Source organism: Lycorma delicatula, chromosome 1 (assembly GCF_047948215.1).
Source record: "Lycorma delicatula isolate Av1 chromosome 1, ASM4794821v1, whole genome shotgun sequence".
NCBI lineage: Eukaryota > Metazoa > Arthropoda > Insecta > Hemiptera > Fulgoridae > Lycorma > Lycorma delicatula.
The window spans coordinates 241,795,468-241,819,474 of NC_134455.1; positions in this window are offsets into that span (position 1 = coordinate 241,795,468).

Sequence of the window (24,007 nt, forward strand, 5' to 3'; positions counted from 1 at the left end):
TAACACTTACATCCGAAACAAAAAAAAAAAACAAAATAGTTGTAAAAGTACTTTAATATTCATAAAAACAAAAATTTAAGATTTTAATAATTAGCATATGGGCCTATTATCCAATAAAATCTAATAATTAAAAACAGTAAAAACTGTAAAAAATATATGATGCTAAATAATTGTAGGTTACCACTATGTAAATTATACTGTACATTATATATTATCGAGCTCCGAAGTCTTGATTGTAGCATAATATTAAAAAGTAGAGTACTTAAATTATGAAACATGCACCTCAAAAACAAATAACCATGTTTTTGCAATCTGCAGCAATAATAAATTATAATATTAATTAACTACATTGATATTTTGCAACAAAACCTATTGTTTATTAAATAATAAAAATAAACCACCAAAAAATAGAGCAATACCGAGAAAACTGTAAATTACCGTTATCGAATTAATACTGTACATAATGTCACACCAACAAAGAGGATTTCGAAACTGTATGAGATTAAAATTCAGCAAGATGTTTATACATCACGCATGCACCTGAAAACAAAAAAAAACTTTATTCGTCTCAAAAATTGTCATGGTGATATTAACGAAACAATAGTTCTATTATCTAACAGTAATAATAATAAAAGAAGTATTACCTTTAGGAAATATGGTGATAGTGAATAATCATCATAACCATTTTCTTGAATATTAGTGTAAGTATCAGAAACTGGCTGTATTTTTGATGAGCTGATCGTATATATTTATCTAGGGCACATGTTTCTTTAAAAATGTTGCCTTTTCTAGGCATGTAAACTATACAAACACAGAACATGTACAAAATATACGTAAAAACCAAACAGCTCCACATGTAACTCTAAGAGAAGCTAACTGAAAAACAAATCCAAGGCAATGCAGTAAGAATATTAATCATTTCTTAAAAAAGTGAGTTCTACGAACAGTTCAAAATAGCAAACATGAAATTAAAAATAATTCCCATAAAACATTATCTAATGTTGAGAAAAACTTTGTATGATAAGGATTTGGATTCATTAAAAAAACATGCATGATAAAGTTGTGTTTTCACACTACTTTTCAAGATATCATCAGGGTTTACATGCCTTTTATAAAGGTATTTCTACAATACTATAATCCATAAAAAAAACAAAAATTAAGTTTTCTTACAATTATACCAAAGTAAATATTGTGTGGGATGCGAATGCCAATTCAAACAAAAAATTAACAAAGTGAATTACATGCATACAAAAGGTAAAAACACATAAAAAAACACAACCTACACACATACTTACTACACCGAACACAATATTTTTCTTAAAATAACACGCATATATTTATCTGAATATTCATATATTAAAAAAACAAATATTTTTGAATATTTCTTCAACTTAATTTAACTATATTGGCTATTATACAAGAAAATTTACTAATCATATAAATACAAACTGTTAGAAAAAACAACGATGCTGTAAAAACTGTACGTTAAGACTATGTAATTAATAATGTCCATGATACATTACCGATAGTCCAGAAGTTTTAAAAGTGAGATAATTTTACAAAAGTAGACAGTATATATGAAAACTCGTACATCTGAAAAAAACAAAAAAATATGTTAAATGTCTTAAATAAAAATGAATAAATTATTTAAATACACTATATGGCTATTATCCAAAAAAATCTAATAAACAAATAACACGGATAACGTGTTGAAATATCTGATGATGCTGAAAAAACTGTACTTTACCACATTGTAATCACTACTGTACATGAATGCCACCATAAAATACGTAACACTTTTGCCATGTTTTTGAATTGAAAAGAATACGCATTATCGTCTTCAACACAGGGTGTACTCCAGAAGTTTAGTTGAAAATAGAAGTGCGTTCGGTAGTCTGATTTTTGTAAGGAAATTATTCAAGATGTTGTATAATTACATTGCAAATTCTTCAGACATACGATGCGAAAGCAACATCACATTTAATGATCACAAAAACGTTCAAAATTTTGGAAAAACGAGAGGACAAATGTCAGTGACCAGCTGCATGATCGGCTTATAATACTTGTTTTTTTTTTCAATTATGGACTCCTTACAACCCTCATGGCCATTTCCAACCTTCATGAATATTTTTAGTACCCACAGAGGCAAGCAATTCTTGTTGTTTATCATAACTCTATCACCTTGAAATGCCGTTAGAGAAGTCTTTGCCCTACATATCTTTCTCTTCTACCAGGAGCTCATCCGTCGGAATTCCTTTCGCTGCATTGAAATACGGTGACCTCTTTTCCTTGATTGCCGGCGCCTTTACTGGTGAACTGTTATCCTTCTGGTGCAGCCTATCTGTTCCAGAATCGATTACCACATGTCATTCCCTTTCCCTCCACAGATTTATAACACCTCGAGGGTCACTTGTGCTACAATTCGTAAAACCCTGAATCCCCACTTTTGCGTGTTGGAGGCCAGAACAAAATAGCCAAAGGGTGTACGTCTCAAAGGACGTATAGTACAATAAATAATAATTCAATAATAGCAAAAAAAAGTAATATGTAAAAATATGAGACGTTATTAATGAAATAAAATTTTATGTTCTTTTCATTTAAAAAAAATTTGTACATGTAATTTAATAGGCGTCCAAGGAAGTCACGCAGTGTTCATATCAGATTGTTTATTTGAATATCAAGACTGATAATATACGCAAAACAAATCGATTTATAAATCGATCTGTAAAGTTTATCGTTACATAATATAACATTTAATTGATACAAACCACCTCGATAAAGTTGTCAAGTCGTTCGGAAAATGACTCCGGCGAGAGCATGTCTACACTGAAAGAGTTATTTACTCTGACCATTTCGCAAATTGACATTTAAAAATTTTCTATATTGTTTAAAATAGAAGAAAATAAATAATTTTGATGAAATAAAGTTACATATAAACACAGAAGTAGATTAATTAACATATATTATGAATATGAGTCAAATTTGACCATAAATACAATTTTTTGAAATATCCCGATCCCAGCGCCACTTACCGGGTCCTTTTTTTATAAAAATATTTCGTTTAACTTAACTAATATATATTCTGTATATGAGCCAAATCGGACCGTAAATACGATTTTGCGAAATATCAGGACCCCCAACGCCACCAAATAGTTTCAATGGTAGAACAAAAATTTTACAATTTTATTTCTCCCTTTTATAATAACATTAGTATATCTTGAAAACTAATAATTTTATTTATTTTTTAATGAAGTGATGGGACTTAAAAAATTGTTTCATCTTCAGTACTTTCATTTACGTAAGAGAATTTACTATTAAAACAAGCTGTAATATATTTTCTTTTAAATTTTATAATTTCAAGTATACATTATCAAGTTCTTATACGCTACCTAGTACTATCAAAGTTAAAGTTATTAAAGAAAGAGATGAAGTTGTCAAAGAATGAAAGAATAATGGCTGAAAATAAAAAAAATTCTGAGTAATTTTTTTTTTAATGCGATCCATAGATGGTCCAAACGAAAAACAAACAAGGGAGTGCTTACTGAAATTTTAACTTTTTACCATGAATTTTATATTACATTTTTTATTAAATAGGTATATTAAAAAAAGGTCTATCAAACTAATTAAAATTATTTATTTTCCAGTATAATTTCAAATTGTTAATAAAATATAGTAAAAGAAAATCAGACAAAGATAAAAGTCAGGCAATATATTTTTGTAATTGATTTAACAAAATTTTTAAGAATGACAGGAATAATAAGTCTGATAAATAAGAAAATAAAGCTATTAAAAATGGAAAAAATCATGAGGTTAGTTAATGAGAGTTTATATAATGTGACAAATATGCAATCGGGATCTGTTTCCACTTTTCTAGAAATATAGAGATGAAAGAAACTAAACATAAATATAAATTATATTTCATTAAAATTAAAAGGTACTTACGTATTAACGCCACCGCAGCTACAGCGTTAGGTTATGTTAACTTCGTGTACTGACAAGTCGTACGTATATCAAAATAACCTAACTAAATATAACCTACGCTCGCTTCGCTCGCTAAGCTCTTATAATTAACATTAAATATGCATAATATATACAACATTATGGTTATTAATAATATAACTTTAATGTTATAGCACCGAAATCCGATTGACTACTTTGTTTTTAAATAAAGCTGTAGCTGTGGTGGCGTTAATACGCAAGTTCCGAGGTTAGCGAGCGAAGCGAGCGTAGGTTATATTTAGTTAGGTTATTTTGATATACGTACGATTTGTCAGTACACTTAGTACACGATATAAATGAAAAGTATAATAGCTCAAATAATGTAATGCGGTGTAACTAATTTATGTTTCTATCTCTTAAATGATTTAAATCTTTTGTTACGAATTATGTTATATTTAAGTACATAATTTCTATAAGCTTTCGAAAAAGTACAAATAGATTAATGAACAATTTGCTATTATTTGCAGTGAAGAAACAGTTACATATTTTGATTTTTATCTTTGTCTAAAATTACATCCTCTGTTTAATACAGAATTTTATAAAATGTTAGGACATTGTATTTGACAAAATCTTCTATAAATTATGATCTATTCTGAAATTTACATTGTATTCAGGTTTCCATTAATAAAAATTATAGAAATTTTGAAAAAATTAGATAAACTATAGAAAATTGTAAATAACATTATTATTGTGTTTATAAAGGCGTTTTTTTTTTTAAATTATTAAAAAAGTACTCATGAAATAAAATTAATAAATACTCATATTAAACAGAAAACAATGGTTTATGATATGCCCAAATAAAAAGTAGTGAAATAATAAATAATTTTCATTTATTTTGTTTATTTAAGAATGACAAGTGATCATGTAATCCCAAATAAAGACATTCAAATTACTGCTTTAAATCAGCAAAAATTCTTCCAGTCTTTCTCAATAATTGGTAAAATAAGTCTCTGATATAAATAAGTTGTAATTTCATACTGCTATTAACTAGTTTAACAATTCTACTGTAAATATAAGAATATAAAACATTCAGTTTCATATAAAATAAGATTGTAAGGAAAATTTCAACAGCCTACAATGAATAATCTTACATTATGTAAGGTAGCAGCTATTTAATTGCATCATCTTTTTTAAAATTCAATCAAAATATAGAAAAAAATAATTAAAGAATTAAATAGTACAAATATAGCGAAAAAATTGAAAATGTTGATACATAAAAATGTTTAATTACATTTCTATAATAGAAAAAAATAAAGAATATGTCACCATGAAAGCATGGAACATTCTAGAAAAAACTATTTTTTATCTAACATACCATATTAATTTAAAATATAATAAAAAATATATCATCATATAACTCTATCGATGCACATTTATATTAAAAATAAATAAAATATTAAATGAATTATACATCATTGCATTTTATAATTTTGAACAAAGGCATGTCCACATTGTCTACTAAAACGCAATAACCGTTTACGTTAAAGTTTAGTTAAATAATTCAATTTAAAATACTTAAAACTATAAAATAACATTATTCCTCGTATAAATATGCTGTATTCAATAAGCTTATCCTAATTTTACCTTGAAATCCTGGTCAGTTTTACATTTCATTTTAAAGTAACAAGAATTTGAAGTTAACTGTTCCGTAACTGCGACGCCGAAGAGATACGTTAACCGACTAACGTCGAAAACAAGATCGTCGTATCACCTTTGATTTACTCTTTTTCTTACTTGGATTTATAACCTTTAATTTTAATCAGTGAATAATTTTTATTTTTTTATTTATTTATAAATATAAGTTAATATCTATTACAAATTAAAAAATAATGTAATCTCTATTTTTATAAAAATAGTCATCGATAAAAAAAATTGTGATCGATGCAGCGATATATATGTAGCAGATTTTATTTGATCATATGTTTGGGCAAAGATAGGTTAGGTGAAATTAAAATCAGTCGTAGTGAGTAAAAAAAATTGAGAGAACGTTTAAAAAGAAAATGATTGTAGCAATATTTTAAGAAAATCTTTGTTAATGTTTTTTTTGTTAGCAATAATTAAATATGTCTAATTATAATTTAACCAAATTATTATTAAATTTTAAGATTGAAAGGTTAGCGTAGAAAGGTTCACGTACGTTTTTAACAGTTTTATTTTCAGTTTTTACTGTGTTGTTTTAATAGAAAGATAACATAAAAACAGTAATGAAATGTAAGTAATAGGTTGTACTAAATGTTAACAAAAAATATATATTAGAATTTCTACCCGGCTTCGCACGGGCTCTGTTCATTAACTTTGTTATCTTTCTTTTACAGGAACAATATCTTTCTGTTGATGAATTTTTAGTAGTACTAATCAAAAATATGAGTTTTCTGCATCCCGTTCAACGTGAACAAACAATTTCCACTATGTTTTTTTGTTTTATATACAATTTCTTTTTATATTTGTTACTTATACTGACGTGATGTATTATATTGTATTATTGTTTTATAATGTATTATATTTCGATAAAAATAAAAGATTTATTTTTTGTTTACTATAAAAGTCTTTACGTATTGATAAATTTTACTAAATATTCATAAAAAAGAATTTCTGAAATGAAGCTTATGTCAAGTTTAAATAAAAAAAAATAACCCTGGTTGGTAGGTTATGTAGTTGTGATCTTGAATTTTAGTTAACTTTGTTGCAAAAAAAGTGTTTCAGATGAAAATTGCGATGAAAACCATAATAATAACGGAAAAGTATTACTATCGTTCTAGAAATGACCCATTTAGACACTATTTTTCTAATTCGACAGACTGTAGATTCCGGGAAAATCGCTTACGTAAGTGTGTATGTTGGAATTTATTACGTTTAATGGGTAAAGTGAAAAAAAATATGTATATTTACTTATTCTCGTCCGTTTTTTAGTAAAAAAATTCCTTCGTGTGAAAAAACTTTGGAGTTTACAACGTTCGGAGTATTTATTGTCCTGAAGAGTATTTTCTGTAAAATATACATAAATATTTTTTAGTATCTGTAAATACTTAAATGAAGTGAATAAAAGCTTCTTTTTGCTTCTAATAATTACTACAGAAATTTTAACGCTACCTCAGATCAATCTGAAAAGTAGAAACATGTGCTGCGCGTAGTAAAATGGCCGAGTTAATGAATGTGCGTAATCACAAAAATTATATAGAGCGTAGGTCTGTCTATCCGAGTTAATGAATGTGCGTAATCACAAAAATTATATAGAGCGTAGGTCTGTCTATCAGCGATACGTATAAAAACTATTTTGCTTTAAAAACAAATCAGTAGAATATTTATGTAATCGGTTTTCTGCCTGAGGTAAATAAAAGAAAGTGAAGGATTATATTCTTACAGAAAATAAAAATATTTCTTTGACCCGGGGTTTCAAAGCGGCATCAGCGAAGATTATAGCAATAGTATAATATGTCCAAAAACGTCATCAATTCGACCTTATTATCAGAAAGATAGAAAATTCAAGGGAGACCACCCCTCCACAATTACTTCCTGTTTTTAGTTAAATTTTCACGCTGAAAGAGTGCATTCACTGCAAAATACATAACCGTTTACGTAAACTAAAATTACTATCATCATCCGTATCAATTTTATTTGTACCCTTAACCCATCCGGCTAATTCAGACAATGAAATTAAAGAATTTGTCATTGAAATCGCGTTTTTCATAATAGAGGTCATACCTATATCTCCCGTTCTGGCCACCTCTTTCCCGTTTATTGTATATTGTATCTCGTCAAATAGAAAGGCGCCCGCAAAATTAACTAATTCTGATGTTGATTTTGACAGTATATATATTTACATATAAAAAATAATATGCGACTTATGTAAGATGATTTGCAATTAATATGTCATGAAGCTGCTGTAGCCGAGTGGATTAGAGTGTCATTAGAGTGTGTAGTAATGTTTTTAAATCGATGTGTTTGCAGTTAAATTTCACGATGAAAGAGTGGATTCAACGAGAATATAATAGTCAAACACTACTGATTTTTTTGAAGGAGTCATTATTTAATGTATCGAAAAAACCCGTGAAAAAAACGTCCACATACGGCTTCACTTTGATCTTTGACCCCTTGACAAAATTTATTGGTACTTTGTTGTAATTTTTGGGATCATCTCAAACCCGTTTTATTATATATTTATTTTACGTATTTATTATGTATTTTGCAGTGAATGCACTCTTTCAGCGTGAAAATTTAACTAAAAACAGAATGTAATTATGGAGGGATGGTGTCCCTTGAATTTTCCAGCTTTCTGATGATGGGGTCAAAGGTCGAATTGATGCCGTATGTGGACATACGGCATATAGAGTCAGGATGTAAAAAGGTTGTGGGTATTCGTCTTGATAAAAAAAAATGTAAGGTTAAATTTAAAGCAATATTTGCGAAAACAGTTTGTTTTCATGAAATTATCCAATCTTTTAAATACACAACTTTTAATCTGAGTTGCTTTTCACTAATTGTATTGTAATTTAACGCTTAATTTTCGTGTAAAATATGATTTTATGAATGTTAAAGTCCTAATTCCATGAATATTTCAAAAGTGGAGAGGGTAACAAATTTCATTATTTCTCCTACTTTGAACTTCATTATCATAAAAAAAAATTAAGAGTAAATAAAATGTCGATTTTAATAAATTTATTATTTAAAATATTTTTTGAACGGGTTGGAAAGATTCTCTGGCATGGAAAGATTCTCATTGGCAACTTTTTGCCGTTTTTATTTTTCATATAACTAAATTATAAATTGTTAAATAATGTTTAACTATTTCTCTAATGCAGTTATTACGTTTAATTTATAATTTTTTATTAATTATACTTTTGTTTTTTTTTTGTCTATTTTTTTCAGTTGGGAGGGATTTAAATTTGTGAGTATTGGTTTCTGTAATTTGGATGTTTATTTTTACTTTCCCGTCTAGATAGCGTTATAGTAGAGCTGTAGATTTAGAAGGAAAAGTATTGTAATCGGTCCAATTGAGCATCTTAAGTTTTTACCGGATCTTGATGTTTTGACACCTAAGAAAAGCAAAAAAACCAACAAAAAACGGGATGGAAATTTTCCGGATTTCTTATGTACTGTGTTCGGTGTTGGCCTTTAACCTTATATCTCCAGAAATACCGGACCGATTTTGATGAGACTTAGTCAGATTACTTCTATACTCGTATATGGGGCATTGATGCCATTACATTTTCAACTTAAACGGTTAAGGGGGGGCTATCATCCTCAGTATCTCGAGATTTCGCCTAATTAAGGTCATATTTTTCTTAGGCACATCTGTTAACAATTAAAACATAACGTTATTTGCAAAAATTAATTTTTGAAAAATCGCACTCCCTCCCAAAAAAATGTTGTTGTACTCGTCTGCTATGTTGTGACGCCACAGGTGAGCGGCAGAATTAAATAAATGAATAATATTTAAAGTGTAAAAAAGTAACTCGGTCTGGATGGGTCTCGAACCCAGGGTCTCGATGCGTTAACCCTCGCGGCTACACCAGTTAAAGCGAAATCTGTTCTTTGTAAGTTGTGAAATTACATTAATTTAGTTAGTGCCGACCATCGCCACTAATACCACCACACCCGCGCGAATTAAATACGCTGTGCGCGCACGTTTTAGTAAGACTCATGGAATTAAATAAACGAAAAAATATTTTATTTAAATAAAGTGATAAATATTTTAAATTAAGTTGCGTGTGTAAGGCGTGTATCAGAAACAACCCACAGTTGTAAAGTCCTAAGACTGTGTTGTCAGCTTTTTTCTTTCCTGGTATCATAGCTCTATAGCTCTAGAACTCTGCTGCAAGAAGGAAAGTAATAGTAATTAGCCAAAAAGTTGGCTATGGAATTTTTTTTATTTTTTTGATGTTCTATGATCCAGGGACCCAAAAAAAACAAAACAGAAAAAAATGGGGATAATATTTGTACATACGTACATATGTGTATACGTGTGTTGGCATATTTGAAGCTTAATAACTGGATAAACCGATTTTGATGAAATTTTGTACAGAGACTTGTGTATATGAAGCAGTGTGTATAAAATTTTGGGGTCAGTATATCTAGAGGTTGGGGTATATAGTTTTTTTTGGAGCCAATTTTCTCAAAATTTTGCAAATATATCCCCACTTTGTATCAAGCTCAAAACATGCGTACATTCTTATCTTGCCATTTTTTTTTCAAAAACTTCCTCAAAATTCCCCCTTCGCCAAAAATCTAAAAAATGAATCTTTTTCTTTATTTAATATTTTTTAACTGAATCATTTTTAATGTCTTCCTAGCCATAATAATAGTGTAAGCGACCCCAAAAAAATACTTTGGGGGCAATATTCTGGGTAGGGAACCGATAGAAATTTAAAAATAGCATTTTTTAAAATTTTTAAACTTTTGGTTTATTTCAATTTTATAAATAATAAACTTTTAGTAATAATATTAAAATAAAATGTCGTCATAATTCACCCCCTACCTCCAAAAAAGAAATCTTGTACTTCTCTTTTTTTTTTAATATAACTTCTCTTTTACTTAAAATAAAGGGTAATTTTTTTCACGTTCGATAATTATTTTTCCATTAAATTACAATAAATAACCAATTTCAGGAAAGTATTACAACTTTATTGTCAGAGTTTTTTGTAATGCGATTGGAGTAATTTTGGGAGTCTTTTATAGAGGATCCCTGTATTTTTAAAATTCTACTATCACATTTATAAGCACATAAACAACTTAAGTTATCTTACAGACAGTGTAATAGGAAACTAAAAAATAAATACTTTATATCGCATAAAGAACATTCAAAATACTTTTAAAAAATCTCCTTTAATCGAAGAAAAACGTAATAAACTATCGAGGTTCTTTTTTTTCTTTTTTTAACCGCCGGGATGAGATGCATGATTTGTAACGTGTGTAAAAATGCCATACCTGACCGACCGGGATTCGAGCCCGGGACCTCCGGATGAAAGGCCGAACCGCTACCACTCGGGCCGTGGAGACCGGTAACTATCGAGGTTGATACAAAAATTACTAACTTTCCATTTTTTTTTTTCAAATAAATCGTTAACCTTGGTTACGATGCCTCTACATTAATCTATTAAAGATACGAATCTACTGTTAACGCAGAAATAAAATATATAGCATACATATAACTATATATTATAAAGTTTTAAAGCAGTTTAAGTTATATAAGTTTTAAAGCATTATAAAGTTTGAAGCTTTATAAAATAAAAACTACCAGTCTAATTTAAAAAACAAATCACACCATCATTTATATAATTTTATTCTGAATTTAATGATTTTAAATTGTAATTTTTTATTACATTTTTAAACTATGTTATTGTGGTAAGAACGAAAGACAACATTTTCCGCACCCTCTGTCACATATTTTGACTTTGTCGTTTGCCATTAAAAACTACTTCTACACAGATCTCAATGAATTTTTTACAAAAGATAGCCTACTTTATTAATTTATCACCCCTTTGATTAAAGATTTATATCTTAATCATTTAAGATGCGCTATTCAGAAAGTAAAATAATTTTATCTTCAATTCTATTCGACCTAGAACACTATAAAGGTTCTTTATTTTCGTTATTTTAAATTAATAAATGCATATATCTATAAAAGTTTTTTCTAACCTAAATTAGTTTAGAGATTTTTACGTACGGAAAAATACGTAAATAAAATAAAAGGGTGAAATAAAACGCTGAAAAGGTTTTTTCCTCGGCTCGCTATCTATGCAAGAAGATAAAATTTATATCTTTTATATATTGAGGAACAGCTCTAAACGGTTTAAGTTATAGGGCTATATCTTTAATGTTTTACAACATATTCTTTTTAAAGTGGATATGACCCTTTATAAAGTGTATTTTGCGGCAACAATTTTTTGATTGCAGTGATTCTCTACAAAGCTGGTAAAGTATTACATGACTTCTCCGGCTACGCCGGTCAACTAAAGATAGGAATCTACTATCGACGCAAAAATAACATATATTCAAGTTTGAAGCTTTATAAAATAAAAACTACCGTCTGCTTTAAAAAAAACACCTTCATATACGTCATACGCACTTTTCACTTGCACTTTTCACTGCAAAATTTACAAAAAGTTACAGTTAAGGTTCTGACTTTTATTTAAAAAAGGATTGTTTAAAAATATTGAAAAAAGTATAACTTTTATGGAAGTAATGAAAAAAATTGTTACTTGTTTTGGATCTGGAATATAATATGGGTCCAAAAGCTGATTTAAATATTAATTTAAGTGACAAAAATTGGAAAAAAAAATGGTTAATAAAAGTTAAGAGCTAGAGCAAAAAAAATAATATATATTTAGCCTTTCAAAATCGCGTTAAAAGCCTAGGATGCACCGTTTTCGAGATTGGCCCTTTTTGTATTTAATGAAAAATATGTCTGAGAAATCCCGTTTTTCTTATGTAAAATATAAATAAAATAACATCAGCTGTCAATAATTAGCTATCACAACTAAAAAAAATTAAAGATCCACATCAACCGCTTTCGTTGAAAGTAATGATGACTGATTGATGTAGAACATCGTTATAATTTTACAGCGTTAACTGAGTAGCTGTTAGATTATAAAAACCAACATTAATTTTGAAGTTTGAATCGTAAATAATGATCATTGCATATATTAAATAATTATTAATGATATACACAAATATCGCTGAAAGTAATGATGACTTAAATCGTCATCATAAATTTAAAATTAATCGTGCCGTTTGCAGTTAATATGCAATATGTTTTACTATGAATTTTTCAGTAAATCAACTGTTTCAACATGTGAACACACATTCATTATTGAAAGTAGCCGTTCTTTAATGTATTCGAATAAACCCGTGAAAAGAGACGTGGAGGTTCAATAGCCAATTTCATTGTTGGTTCTTTGTTGTAATTTTGGGGGCATCTCAGACCCGTGTTTTACTACGAATTTTGCAGTAAATCCAATTTTTCAGCGTGAAAATTTAATTAAAAACAGGGGATAATCGTGGAAAACACACGTTCAAATTGGTTCTAGGGGTCAAAGATTAAAGTGGCTATTAAATGTAAACATTATATGCTACTTGTAATATATATTAATTCGAAACGATTGCGATCCCATACAAGTTATCACTTCGGCCGTGCGGTCTTAACCACACATAATTTTTTTATATAAAAGTAGTAGGTCCCTAAAACGTAAAAAATGTTAAAAAAACCCGATACCCCATTTTTAACATGATCGCCGTACTTTCCCCTTTAATATAACTAATGTAGCTATATTCACCGGGAAAGTAAAAAGTACTTAGACATTGTTTTATTCAATCCAGGACCTGTTTTACTTCAATTCTTCAGATCAAAACCATTTAAAATTATCAAATTTAAGTTCCAAGAATTTCAGTATGAATTTATTTTACCCTTGTAACAAAAATTAAGGAAAATTTTTTGCAAGCTGTGACTCGAAAAAGAGCGATTCGGAATCAGTGTTTATATACAATGATTTTTTTTTCTCTTGTAGAATGTGTATTGAAATATTTTCAGTTTCTTCGTAAAATAGTTTGTACTTACTTTTTTACTGTTGAACTAGTATTTTTTTCCTTTGTTACCCGTTAACAAATGTTTTGAAGTAGAATATTGAGAACACAAAACTTTTCACTACAATATAGAACAGACTACTTAAAATAATTTAAATTCACTAAAACATTCAGTAACAATCATTCACTGTGTGTGTAAATACACACACAGATACTCTTATTACTTTCATTTTAATTGAATAACGTTATTTAAAACATAAATTTAGTTAATCTACGGAAATTACGTTTGCTTTCATTAACAAATAACACAAAAAAACAAACAAAAAACACCACTATGAGTTATGCTGTTACTTTAATGAAGCCTTGTAATAAACTAATACAGTTGTAATTTATCTCACTAGATAGCAGTAGTACATGTAAAAAAAAAAAAACTATGCATGACAATGACCGTTTTTTGCTAATGTGCACTTCTCCTTCCCTCCAAACACATACGAATATCAGTAATAGACTTACACTGGGGTTGCTAAATGTTTATTTTAATCTTTATAATTTGTCCTTGAAAACTAAAGAAAAAAAATTATAAACATTCCTTCTCTTGCTTTGAATTGTTACCATACCATTTTTTCTACAAACACTGGTAAGGACTAAAAAAAAGTCTGTCGGTATATTGTCACATTACTGCACTAACCCAATCGCACACGCTACAATAAAATCTCATTACTACAAACAGCTACACGTAGTATAGCTCTTACATTGAATATGTTACACATATCTTCTTTTTTTTTTCATTTTTGACCGATAAAAATTCTAGCTTTCATAAATAACCGCTTCTCTCTTTTTTTATGACTTTTTATATTTTATTTTCTTGTGGACACGATAACTGCAGTAATTTTGTACAAATCTCTTTCAAATTTTCCCTAAAAAAACTCGACCCAAAATTTCGGTCGAGTTCGTTAACGGCCAAAATCGGACCATGGAAATGGAAATGGAGTGGCTTTTTCGAAAAAAACAAAATATCCCTATAACTTTTTTATTAAGTAAATATCGAATTCGTTTAAAGTTCCTACGATTCTTTAGATAAGAGCCTAAAACCTACGTAGTAAAATTTTTTTATATCACCAACCATTGGCGCAGAGGGTGGAAAAATGGAGTTTTGAAGACAAAAATAATCATATCTCCATTAATAAACACAGTATCGCATCAGTTTAAAGTGGTCGTTAGTCCTCTAAACATTACCTAAGCCTTTTGTTTGAAGCAACTTTTTATATGACCAATCCTTACGGCAAGGGATAACCAAAACCAAAAAATAAAGAAAAGAAAACCAGTAAAAACAAAATATCGCTTTAACTTTCATATTAAGTAAATTATCGAATTCGTTTAAAGTTATCTAAGTAAAGTTTTTTGATATCACCCATTCACCCAGGGGGTGGAAAAAATGGGGTTTTGAAAACAAAAAATTTTACCTCCCTTAATAGGCACAGCATCGAATCGGTTTAAAGTGGTTGTTAGTTCTCTAAACATTACTTAAAACTTTTGTCAAACAATTTTTGGTATAACCAACTCTTTTGGCAAGGGCTGACGAAAATGTTGCTGGAATTGTAAGATGGGGCTTGTCGTATGCTAAACATCTGAAACCTTTTTTTATATGCAAGCATTGTCGCATGGAGTAAATTTGAAGTTTTTCTTAACTTTAAGGTGGACATTTTTTTATCCCCTCTAAAACCCAAATGTTTTGGATTTTGGGCTTTTTTGGACACTTTTGGTCAAGTCGATTGCATTCAAAAGGGGATGTGCACACTTAGACGTTACAGCAGTCCTAAATTCAAAATTTCTACATTCTACGCCAAATCTTTTTGAGTTATGCGAGATACATACGAACGTACAGAGGTCACGCCGAAAATAGTCAAAATGGATTCAAGAATGGTCAAATGGAAATTTCCGTTGAAATCTGAAAACCGAAATTTTTCGCGTTCATAATTCTTCCTCTACTTCGTACAAGGATACAAAACTCGAGATTTATAAATAACAGTTAATTATTTTAATTGGTTCCAAATTATTTTTATTGGTAATTGGTCCCTTGCTATTGGATTCACTGCTGTAAGAATTCGATTTCGCAGATCTTGAAGAGTAGCAGGCTTAATCGGAACCCCCCCCCCCCGGGTTGGTTTAGTGGTTAACTCGTCATTGCAAATCAGCTGATTTCGAAGTCGAGAGTTCTAGGATTCAAATCCTAGCAAAGGCAAGAATAACCTTTCTTACGGATTTGAATACTATATAGTGGATACCAGTGTTCTTTGGTGGCTGGGATTCAATTAACCACATATCTCAGGAATGGTCGACCTGAGACTGTACAAAACTACACTTCATTTACCTGAATTACTTATTACTTCATACATACTCTGAAGTAATACCTTACGCTAGTTCCAAAGGCTTAACAGAAAAAAAATTATTAACCCTGAAGTAAAAGGTTACACACACCCATATATATATGTATATATATTTATTGTTGCTTATATTTTAATGTCGACATATTACAAAATAGAATTATAAACGAGTGTTCCGGTCTAAAGAAATAAAAAATATTATTACATTTGCTATTTAAAAATTAAAAAGATAAAATATTTAATTTAATAGAACGTAATAACATTAAAAATTCCTATCTTATAAAAACAAAATTTATAATAAAATACAAATAATAAAAGTGTAACGACACGACACGCTTATAATAAATTATGAAAAACAAGTTTAAATTTAAATTATGTTATAATACAATACGAATAGGACAGGGCAGCTTACACTTTAGTATCAACTCATCACTTTACATTTAAATGACTTGAAAATAATGACTTGATATTTAATAATTAAAGGTCCGATGTTTACTCTAATATAAACCGGATCATGGTTTTAAATGGACTTCTATTCAAAATCAGTAAAAGATCTTTAATAATTAAAAATAAATTATTGTTTTTATTTTTATGTAAAATATCTATTTTTCAAACGAATATTATATTTTTGGACAATCAAATGTTTTAGGTACATTTCATAAGAAATCTACCTATTGTAATGGGTACCATGATTCGACTTCCGGAAAATTTTGACATATCTTCGCGTTTCATATCCCCCAGACCCCAAAACCACCGTTAGCTCAAAAGTTTTATACACACATATATATATTTCACTTTCTTGTGGACACGATAATTGCCGTAATTTTGCGCCAATCACTTTCAAATAGTTCCCTAAAAAAACTCGACCCAAAATCTCAGTCGAGTTCATAACGGCCAAAATCGGACCATGGAAATGGAAATGAGAGGGGGGCTCTTTTTCGAAAAAACAAATTATCGCTTTAACTTTCTCATTAAGTAAAATATCGAATTCCTTTAAATTATGTACTCTTCGTTGGTTAAAGACCTAATATAAGTAAAGTTTTTGATATCACCAACGACTGGCCCAGCGGGTGGAAAAAATGGGATTTTGAAGACAAAAAAACATCATACCTCCCTTAATAAGCACAGCATCGAATCGGTTTAAAGTGGTCGTTTGTCCTCTAAACATTACGTAAAACGTTTGAAACAAGTTTTGATATAACCAACTCTTACGGCAAGGAATTACCAAAATATTGCTGGAATTGTAAGAAGATGGGCTCTTGTCGTATGCCAAACACGCAACCATTGTCGTATTGAGTAAATTTGAAATTTTTTTAACGTTGAGGTGGAAATCTTTTTTATCCCCTATTTCAGCACTGGTGAAATCTACCTCCGCCTTCCGGCGTGCCGAAATGGATTTTTTTCTTTTATATTTGCTCTAACTATTTTTCCAAAAAAAAAGATTCTCAGTTCGACTTATCTTTGTTGATATCAAAGTATTTTTTTGCGCGAAAATTAAAAAAAAATTGTTTTAAAATAGAAATAAATATTTCCATATTTTTTGTCAGCCTTAGTTAATATTTGCTCGAAGTTAATACATTTGGCTATATTCTTGTTACTTTAATCAAAACGCTTGGACCTCATGTAAATTTCTTGAGAACGGACTATATGGATATAATTAATTTAAAGCACTACCAAAATTACAAATAAAAATATAATGAAGTTTTAAAAAAGTGATGATTACTTCGAAAAAACTATTAAAAAATAATAGCATTCTTTTCTTTAAATTTTGCTTTATTCCTGCTTTAAGTATACAGTTTGCAAAACTTCTAAATTAGCCGGACGTCATAAAGTCGATTTTGCAAGAATTGAGAAGTATTTTTTTTTATGTGGGTTTAAAGAAAGCCACAATAAAAGTTTTATAAAAACAAAAGAAATATCCCCGAAAGAAAAAATGGATGAATATGGCATTATTATTTTTTGTAGACTTGTTTAATATTAATGACATTGTTCGTAATATATAATTTTGTATTTCTTCCTTCTTACATGATTGCCCAAAAAGGAATGTAATAAATTTAGGGTGTATATATGTATGTTCCACCAAACCAGCTCAAAGGCTAGGCCGATTTAGATTTATGACCCCGCGTTGGAACCCTTACGTTACCTGGAGTGTGATAGGCTCTATATATATATATATGTTTAAATAAAGTTAAAAATTGGAGAACAAAATTATACCATATACAAAATTGTCACCCGCACGCTCTTTAATTATCCTACATTAAAGTGCTTTTTTTTGGCATTCGGTTTTTTTTAATTTGTAATATTTATCTATTGACTATTATCAGTTAACTGAATGGAATGATGTTACTCTCCATCTTTTTTAACCTAGACTAGGATTTAGTAAATAAATACGTCCTACGATTTCTTTTTTACCTTCTATATATTCCTGTATTCCTAAGCCAGCTAAACCAAATGTTCATATGCCCACGAACCGAGACCTTTACAAGATTCTGCCACAAATCCCTTTTCTCCCTCCGTTTGTTTTGGGTCTCTTTGTTATATATTTTATCGACCTATCGAATTTTCAAACTATTTTCATAAATAAATGATAAATCTACTCTGATGTTATCTAGTATATACACTCAGAATTGATAAACACAATAGAATATAAAATCTAGCAGCTTGTGCAATAGACATATTAATATTTAATAAAATATTGCAAATATTAGTAGTATTTTGTTGCTAATATTTAAAACTCCTTCAAAATAACGACAAAAACTATCCAGTAGATTTTAAATAATTTCAAAATCACTATTTTTAATTAACAGTTTATATAATTTAATTTTTTTTTCTTCTCTTTTCGACCACTACTATAGATCATGTTTGCAGAGTTTTGACTTCTTTATCTTTTCCCAAAAGATTTTCGTTCTTTTGCTAGATACTAAGACGTACCACACACATTTATACATTCATACAATCAAGCCAACACAAGACAAGCACACAACAATCATGAAGACATGACCACAAGACATAACTTATCCACCAAAGCACACGCAACAGTTAATTAAATTTCCACAGTCTCACCCAGAGTACACTAACACACACACAACTCAACTACTTACCAACTTATTACTTATCCACACGACCATCAGTCATAATCACTAAAAACATGAGCAACGCCGTCAGGCACCGTAAGTGGAGTGTCCACAACCTCACCGCACCAAAGCGACATTCGGTAAGACATTGAACTGTATTTCTTACAACCTGATGGTTCCGAAACACTTGGAATCTCTGGAAGTAAATTGTAGGGGGTTGTGAAGTGGAATAAAATACCATTCCCCAAAGCTAGATTTAATAAACTGGTTGGCATAGACCACTACAGCTAATCAATGTTGGATACAATTTCATTGCAGACAAATAATAGCAAAGAAATCATCATACTACATTGCTATTTGTATTTACTGGCCAATGTCATTTATTTGAAAAAAAACTACTTTTTTGCTATTACAGCCATGAATGGCGACAGCATACAATGAAATCCACCATTGTTTAAATTCAGTAATCTACAGGAACCAGCTAGTTAAATCTGGTTTTTATCATTATCCTTACTTCACATTGGTACAGCTCCATCAAGATGTTAAATGATGATTAATAATTTTATTAATCAATGTTTAACTAGTCAGTTTGAAAATTAGTAATTTTTTACATAGTGTGATAAAATTGCAGAATATGTCTGTGTAAATATTTGCAAAATGTATGGGTAATATTAACAACTATTTTAAAAACAATTTAAACATTTATTCTAATTCTAGTTTTCATATTCAGATTTTTATATTTCTTAATATCAAAGGAAATATCACCCATGTCCATGCAGAAAAAATTCAGTATTAATTTGGTAACATATACTTTCATTTGAAAATATGTTAACACTTCTATTCTTTACAGTTTATCCTATAGAACTTCTTTGTGCAATAAACAATATAAATTTTTCTCCATTGAGAATGAAGTTTCAATTAGGGTTTAATTTAAATTACTGATTTAAATACAGTAGTTATAATTAAACAGTATTTAGTTATAATTCTGTTTTATCTCAGGGAATATTCAAAATTCTGAACTTTTTTATAAGAATTATTACATGTATAAAAAAAAAGGGGGAAGCATGTACTAGATATAAACTTTACACCTACTACATATTAACCAGTAAATCATCTAACTGAGATAACAAAGATAATTTTTAATGGCTATGTTAGGCAGATACTGCCTTTAAGTCAGTGAAATATGTGCTGTTTAAAAAAAAAGGAAACTAAAAGGGATTTTAAATTAAAAATGTTGAAAATTAAATGAAAGCAAGTTGTTTCCTTACTCTTTAAGAGAGGTCTTAAAAGGTTTCCCATCTTTTAAGCAAACTTTAGGTCTTGAATGGTCAACATGGTTTAAAACAGTCCACTGACCTACAGGTTCTATTAATTGTCTTTAAATGGGAAATAATAGAACTAAGGTTCCATTAAAGGTTGTCATTTGCAACAGTACAAATGGATACTTCATTAAGGAAGAAGTCAATAATCGGGAAGAAGCTACTAACCAGCTCTGAAAGGTCTTAGAAGAATAGTTAATAGTTTTAAGTGTTATTACTTTTCATCATACTGTTCTATGACTTTAATCTATCAATACATAGTGCCAGTTTCTTTCTGTTAGATCTTGTTGTTTGCTCACTGATACAGTCATTAAGTTCCTTTTAATTCCTATTGTCTTTTTTTACCACACCACCTCGGTACCTGTAATGTTTTGCCTCTCTAAAAGTTATGTATTCAATTCTTTACTAGTGTAATTCTGATTACTTTTTCTTTATGCTGATTTTAATTTAAGAGTATGTAAGATCACTGAATTGTTTTTTGACTGATTTACAAGACGGAGTTTGTATGATGAATTGAAATTTTTAAAAATTAAGTCATTGAATTCTTTAAAGTATCTGGATCTTATTTAGTATGAACCTGAAGTATCTATATTTTTTTTGTTTAGTGGTGTTGAACATATACAATGTAGTAAACAAGCCAGTCTTATACTAATGAATTGTGCTGTAACTAAAAATGGTGTTCAAAAAACAAAACCAACTCCTTAGGGTCTCAACTTACCACATTGAAAGATCATATAGTTGTTCTCCAAGCCATCCATTTTAACTTAACATTTCTTAATAGAAATTTTAATCCAGTCACAAAGTCTCAATATAAATTTGTTTACAAAATTTTTATACTTAATAATTTATAATCGTTTAAGATGAAGTAAACAAATTGTTATATGAATGTAAAGTCTATATATACTAAAGAAAAGTTATACTAAAAGAAAAGTTTCAAAAATAATAATGACAATGAATATATATTTAAAATTAAGATTTTAAAGACTTGATCCAGTGAAAAAAATTAATGTATACATTTAACAATTTTTTTGTTAATGTATAAAATTATTATGATTATAATTAAAGTAACTTCAGTATCTATCTACTGATCTAATTATTTGATTAGTTAAGTTCTAAAGCACTATATAAGTAAAAGATTTATTTTCTTATCTTTGATTCTAGTTTAAGTTTTCCTGTTGTATATCTTAAATTTTCATTAACAATAAATATTCCTTTTTCTTTATCTTTAGTCCCAGTAGCGATTTTAATTTTCAAATCTTCTTTATCTGGCTCTGCATTAAACCAACTGCATTTTGTAGGTGGAGGTGCAGGTATAGACATGTGTATTCTTTCCATAAATTCACGTGGTGTAAGTTCTTCATAAGATTTTCCAGTTTTTGCTTTTAACAACAAATATTGATATCTTACAACTTTTGGTGCTAATAAAGAAATATCACCATTATCAAACCCTTCGTATTCTATATTGAACAGTTCTTTAATACAATGAGAAATTCTCTGAAATAATTGAAAATAGTTAAACTTAAGTTATTTTTTTTTTATGAATTGTCTTATAATCTAAATAAGTGAATTAAAAGAAAATTATTGTAAATATTCATTTTGATATTGTTTTTGTAATATAGTATTGCAACAGAATAATTATAAATTGCAATACTTGTATGATAAATTTGTGCCCAAGTAATACCTGCTCTTACTCAATATAAAATTCAATGTGATGCATATTTTTCATTAATAGTTTTTCAATAACATTAAACATGTTTCCTTGAAAACTGTTTATAGTTTTCCATGATGAAATTAATTTTCAATGGTTAATTTTATGATTTCCAAATTTAGATCTAATTATATTCTTAAGTAATTGGTTTTGCTTTGAATTAAATTTTATAATTAATTTTTGCATTTGAAAATATGAAAACTTAAAAAAAATGTTAAAGCAAATTTTTTAAAATGTATTAATGCACAATAATAAGATGATCAGTTGACATAAATTGATTCATTAGAACTAGTTCTTATGTTAAGGGGTTTAAATAATAAATTATTTTATTTTCAAATATAACTATTTTTTCTTAAAACTAAAATTATATCATTTGAAATTGTTTTATTTGTTTTTTTATACAGTTTACTTTATTAAAACTGAAATTATTTAACATGAAAACACATAACTTTGAGGTAAAATGCCTACAAATGTTACAGCAGAGTACAGTCTAAGCACAGGAATCATAGCTTTGGTTTGATTCCTGCATAACTGCACACAGCATGATATATATATATATATATATATATATATATATATATATGTAACATCTTCAGTTAACATAATGAACAGGCCACTTGTGTACACAGAATAATAAAATATGTTTTAAATTTAGAAGTAGGGAGTGAAAATAAAACACGTGATTATAAAAAGTTTAGCTTGCCATTATTAATAACAGTTGATCATTCATTAACTATACTTAGCAAAGTGACATTTTACTGATATTTTGCAAACAGCAAAACAGAATTATACTGTGCAATTAAATTTAAGTGTTAACTTATTTTGGAAATCTCACAAAATTCTACATGAAGTAGTTAGTTTAAAATAAAATAACCATAATTTCAATATTGTATAAAGGAACCATAACAAGTTTCTTAAAATACATTTTTTTTTTTTAATTTACAAACAAATTGATTCTATGAAAATAAATATTTTTCATTATAAATAAAATTTTACACACTTTTGTAAATAGAAGGAATTATATATGACAAATTTAAACTATTATTTTTTGTTACTTAAAATTTTGTGTTCTTTCTTTGGTAAGAGAAGCAAGATATTTTATAAAATAATAAATTCAAGAGTTGGTCAAACGAGTAAATTTAGTACAACAAAAGAGAACTGAGGTGGAAAAATTTAAGTGCAGTTCTTAATCTTTTTATAGATATAGGAAGAAGAGGGTAAAACTTAAAGATGACTAGAAAGAGAATGAATGAATGATTTATTTATTTACAAGGTGATGTGAGCAAGATAAACTGAAATTGACGAAATACACAAAGAATGAGCTGTGCTGAATGGTTATTGAAATAAAGTAGCAAAATAAGGAGAAAACAATCAATTATTAAAATTTATTGGGGTAAATCACAGCTACTCCTAGAATGTTGACCTCTTGTCTGAAATGATACTGACAAAACTAAACCTGTTGAGCAGGCATCTGTAAACTATTTTGTAAAGACAACTAACTTTTTTAGTGACTTAAAATATATTGGGTAAATTAAAATAAAAGCACAAATTTAGCCTGGCAAACCTATAATAAAGAATGCCTTTTAATATACTCCAAAATTCACCACTATAAAACAGTTGTTCTCCCAGAGCAGGGATCAGCAAACCATGGCTCGCAAGCCACATGTGGCTCTGACTACATTTTTGTGGCTCTTTCACAAAATTTTTGGAGCAGACTAGAAAAATAAAGAATAGTTTAGAAACCTATCCTAAAAGTGAAATGTAAACCGTTTGAAAAGTAAGTTTTGAAAAGACGCTTGATTAAAAAATAAATATTAACACGGTTAGTCATTCTTGATGGTATGTTCATTGTATCTTTCAATTTACTGCATACTGAATTGTATTTTAACTATTTGTTTCAATTTTTTGCTGGGACCAATCCCTCGACAATTAAAAGGTAGCATTTGTACAATTTTTTCTAGAGACATTGTTGTTTTATTTTTATTCGATTTAAGAAGACAGTGC